Below are 5,326 nucleotides of genomic sequence, written 5' to 3'. Positions count from 1 at the left end.
CGTCCCTCGTCCCCCTTCTCGCCCCCGCCCGGGTCCGTTCTAAGGACAGGCAGTTCCCATCACACTACAGAGCAGGAGGAGGAGCCACGTCCGAAGGAAAACGGCCGTTGCGTTATCGGTCAGTCCATGACCACCGCAGGGTCACCTTGGTGAAACGATCGAAGGACACCTTGAGCTGTGAAGTGTCACAAAGCGATGACACCTGTCTGCTTGTGACCTGTTTCAACAGTAAATTTCACTACGTTTTAGAGATTTAGCCTCTACATATTTGAGAAGGGAAATATGTAAATACAGATAACATGCTTACACATATATTTATATACTTAATGTTGTGGGGGAGGGAACATTTTTCCCTTTCCTTAGTTCTTCTGGCTGCTCAAAAAATGACATAAAACAGGTTAACAGGGGAAAATAATCGAATTTAATTACGTAGGTCCATACAGGGGTCCCATGAGAATTTGGGGTCAGAGGACAAATCTCCCGCAGTTAGGGTTTCGATGCCACCTGGAGCTTAGGAGGAAAGGAGGCTGGAGTCTGGGACTTCGAAGGGAAGGAAGCAATCATGTGGAGATGGAAAAGCAAATGCTTGGTGAGCAAATATTTGCTGGGCCATCTCTAACCGTGGGACACAGAGGACTTTGATCAAGCAGGCTTCGCTAGGCTCCTCCCTGTCTGCTACACCTGGTTCATTTGAAGCTGTAGCCATGGATGATGACGGCTCCTTCCTGGAGCAGGTCCCCCATCTAAATTCTTTTAGGCTGTTATGGGGAAGGTCAAAGGTTCTTCCTGAGCCGTTTCTTAAAAAAATAGCTTACAATAATCAATATCCCACAGAGGCATGTTTTACGGTGGCAAACTCTGCTTCCCTTCAGTATATTTACATGTATAATATGCATTTCCTAAACTTATAAAAAAGAAAAGTTCATGTTGCTTCAGTTTCTATATCACACTAGAATGTATTGAGGTTATTTGAAGAAGACAGAGCTTTGCTATTTGTTAACTGACCAGCATCTGACAGGCCTGCGGCGATTTCATGGCATCGTCACTGTGTACTTGCTCAGTGAGTCTCCGTGACACTCCCCTCCGTCCTCTCACAAAGGGACTGCTGCCGAGAACTGGACATCCCGCCACCGCAGCCACTTCTCCTGTTAGCGGACAGCTGCCAGTGGCCAGGAAGCCATGGACTAGGCGGCAAGGGTCTGGGGACAAGAGGAGGGGTGAGCAGGCCTTGAGGTAGAGCTCCTATCCGGGGGAGCCCAGGGCACCCGACTGACGCTGAAATGTGAGCTGAGAGCATCTTCCCTCCCGGGCGCTTCCGCTGCTCTGAGGCTGTCCATGTCCACAGCTGAGGCTGAGACAATCCCCGGCTTCAGGGGAAGTACGAGGCCCGAACAAGAACAAAGGCATTAACGGCCACCCATGACTCAAACACTTTTGAAGCGCTTTTCAGAAATAACAGTTACAAAAGGTTAGAGCTGGACTTTTGGGGTGGAAAAAGGGGGTCTGCAAAACCCAGGGAGTCTAGATTCTTGGAGCCCAGGTTTACAAAAGGTTAACAGTTACAAAAGGTTAGAGCTTTTTTGGGGTGGAAAAAGGGGGTCTGCAAAACCCAGGGAGTCTAGATTCTTGGAGCCCAGGTTTACAAACGAAACCACAAGCAACGAGGATAAAATGCAAGATAAGTCCCCTAGTTCAAAGGAGGACAGGGAACCCTCCTGGCCTGGAGGAGGGCGCAGGACAGAGTTGGAGCTGGGCCCCAGCGCCTGACGCACGCCGGCCCGCCATGTGGACGTGCACGTGTGTGTATGGGGTGGGGGCAGATGACAGGTGAGGAAGACTGATGGGACTGTCCTCCGACTTCCTGTTTGGAACTCGTAGAAGGAAACCACCTCAAAAGGGGCCCCTGCCTTGTGATGGGACAGGGCATGCTGCAGGTGGCAGAGGAAAGAGAATCGTGGGCTTAGGCCTGCTCTAGGGTAGGCGGGTGTTCCTGCACGTCTGGTGGGGACAGGACTCAGATGGGGCTGGGCGCTGGAAGGGCCTGCAGATGGACGAGGACATTGTGGGGCTGGCAGAGACAGGCACCAGAGCGGCAAGTGCCGGCACCCACCTGAGGCCACACGGGACCGTAAGGTGGTCTCCAGCCCCCCGTGCGGTGGGGCTGGAGACCACCTTACAGAGATCAATAGTGATAATCCAGTCAGCGGGGCCAGTAGGACCCAGATGACAGCACCCAGGCGGGAGCCCCCGGCACGCAGAGGCCATCCTGGGAGATGGGGAGACGGGGCTGGTACCCACAGACCGTGTGAACTTCGAGTCTGTTGAGTGTAAAGCCTGGACGGCCCAAAAGAAGATGGACTTCTAAGCTGAAAGAAACTAAATCTCCTTGACCGCGCAAGGTTCCATGGGGACCTCAGGGCTCAGTAAAATTAAAATTCATTTTCAGAAAAGAAAATTATACTACATGCTGAATCGTCCACATGCTCATAAACTAGCAGAATCACAAGAGCCCAGAGACCTGGGTCCAGGTCACTCTTACCAGCCTCAGATCTGACCCACGACTGTGTACAGACAGCCTAAAACATCCTCTAATTTTCCGGGCAGCTTATAGCCAAGGGCAGACTCTCTGGCTTAAAAGACGCACTGGGGACAAACGAAGCTTATTTAGTTCCCGGCATCTCCATCTGCTCCTTAAGCAGTTTGTGTTTGATTCAAGGCTGCGTGAGGCACAGCGCTCACCCCCAAAACTCCCATTCCCTGGAAAAGTAGGTAATACGTCTTGGAACACTTGTCTCGTGGAATGGGGTACGGCTCCTTTCTTTCTGTGGTTTTCCAAATCCCAGACCTTGTCTTAACCTCTAAGAAGAGGTGCGGGCCCCGGAACCACGGGCAGAACGTGCGGAGAGGAAGGGAGCCAGGAGTGATGCTCAGACAGCGGAGCGGGTCACAGGGCTCAGCGGGACGGAGGTCGCTGACAGCGCGCTTTTATTCACCACACCAGCTTAAAAGAGGAGAAATAAGGGGGAAACGCTCCCCTCGGCACCTGGTAGATTAAGACGGGCCGGGTTTCATCTGCGGGGAGGACAGTAACTCTCCATGATGTCACCCCTACTGCGGGCCTTGGCTGGCACCCCTCAGGCTGGCTGAGCGTCTCCCCCTCTGCGTCAGCCTGCTACGGTTGTCCGTTTGTGTGTGTGTCTAGTCCTCTAACAGGGACGGTGGGGTTTGTGCTTAATGAATTCGCGGAGGGAGGGAGGAGGGGGGAGGGAGGTGGAGAGGGAGAGGGGGAAGGAGGAGTAGGGAAGGGAGGGAGAAAGGAAGAGAAAAGGAGGGAACAAAAGAACAGCACAATAGCAGAGACAAAGATGAGGGGGAAGGGAGGGAGAAAGGAAGAGAAAAGGAGAGAACAAAAGAATAGCACAATAACAGAGACAAAGACAAGGAGACAGAGAAGTCAGAGTGGAAGCTTTAGGGCCTTTTGCCGAAAACTCTGGTCCTGGAACTTGTTCGGGGCTGGCAGTGCCTTGGAATTCCCAGAGCGCTAACCTCACTAAAATTCTCTCCTGCTTCTGTATTCGCCTGGTTGAATGGAAAGGCATCCACTTTTCAGTTGCCCCCACCCCTTCCCATGCGACATTTTGCATAATGAGGTGATGCTGGGACCCACGGGCAGGAGACCAGCGTTTGCCCGGCCTGACTGGTCTGCCTGTGAAGGTGGCGCAACACAAAGGGACAGCGAGCCGGAGGCAATCTGGCCTGCTAAATATAGAGTGGCACTTTTAAAAATGCAGTCTTGGCTGCTCTGAGTGTCTGAAAAGACCTGCCGGTCACTGCCAAGGACAGAGGACCAGGGGGCCCACGTGGAATGGAAGGGATCGTCCGGCGTTATCAGAACACAACAGACCCATGAGAAATTACCGCCGCGATTACACGTGTGGTGGCATCGTTCCCCACGGGCAGCCGAAGAACCCTTTTTGTCACTGTCACAGCAGCCTGGGAGCAGGCTGGAGTGGCTAAGCTGGTTTTTTAAACAAAGAAAGTGAGCTCTGGGAACCAGTGTGACAGTGTCACCACTCTGGGCATCCCTCCAGAGGAAGGCATCTCGAGGAAAGAGGGTCACCATGAGAAGAGGACAGGTCACATGATATAAGGATACTGTGACAAAATGACAGGTCATAGCGACTAAAGGGCAGATTGTCCTCAATGGCCCTGAATGCCCTGGCAGCCTGCAGAGCCAGCTCTCCGCTGGCCGAGGCTGCCTGGGCTGTCCGTCCGGGATCATTCATGGTCCCTTCAGGTAATGACAGAAGCTGTGGGTCCACGGGGAGTTATTTCTCTACGACTCACAGCTTTTACGTCCCAGCCTACCGTGTGACCCCTTCCCCAAAGCCAGGGAAAATGGTGCTGAGTCGAAGCCGAGGGGGTGACCTTCCCCCAGGTCTCGACAGGCACGAGGACACAGAAAACAACCTGACGGGGACTGCACAGAGCCCAAGCATCTTCCCCCAGATGGACGAGGCTGGCTTATCATAAAAATGAAAATACATGCTGCCCGCTTCTGAGCTTGCCTTATTGTGCTAAATTATGGGCAAACACATTTGCACAGACACATCTGTGCGTCAGATACAAGCACAGATGTGAAAAGCAGGACTCACTGCGCCATAAGTAAGCTCTGGTGTCTGGAGACCTGAGTTCCAGTCCACCTGCAGCCCTCACTACGGGAGTGACATTCAGCAGGTTAGTTCTGTGACACCTGAAAATAAGAGGCAATAATGATGCTCATTCCTCAGGCCATTCTGAAGACTGGGTGAATTAACGGCACGTGACATGCTCAGAGGTGCGCCCGGCACAGGGGATGGCTGATAAACAGCTGGTTTTCTGAATGCAGAGCACAGGGGGACTCGTGGACTGCGGTTACGCAGGGTCATGCGGACAGGGACGGGCACAGATGGTAAGAGCGTTGCCTGCCATCACTCGTGACCAGAGGCCAGGACCAGCTGTCCAGAAGCGCCCTGGTCCCTCAGGCAAGCATGCCCAGATTTGGGGGGCTGGGATTCAGGGCGTGCCTGGCCAGCAGCCCACTTCTTTGCATAGACAGAAGCAGAACTCACTGCTGCCTGGTCCCTTCAGAGCTCATGGTGGGCAAGCCTGAGGTCACGTGCTCAGGGGCCTCACGAGTGCCGAGAAGGGCCGGGGGCAGGAGCTTGCCTGGCTTCTGGCTGTGGACCAAGTGTCAACAAACCGGAGTTTTCATGAGCATGTCCCAAGAGCTCCCCTTGGGAAGCCAGGCTGCCGATGACAGCAGCACTGGAGGGTGGGGGGGGGG

Source organism: Pteropus alecto, unplaced genomic scaffold (genome assembly GCF_000325575.1).
Source record: "Pteropus alecto unplaced genomic scaffold, ASM32557v1 scaffold189, whole genome shotgun sequence".
NCBI classification, from domain to species: Eukaryota; Metazoa; Chordata; class Mammalia; order Chiroptera; family Pteropodidae; genus Pteropus; species Pteropus alecto.
Note: the sequence above shows the minus strand (reverse complement) of the source record.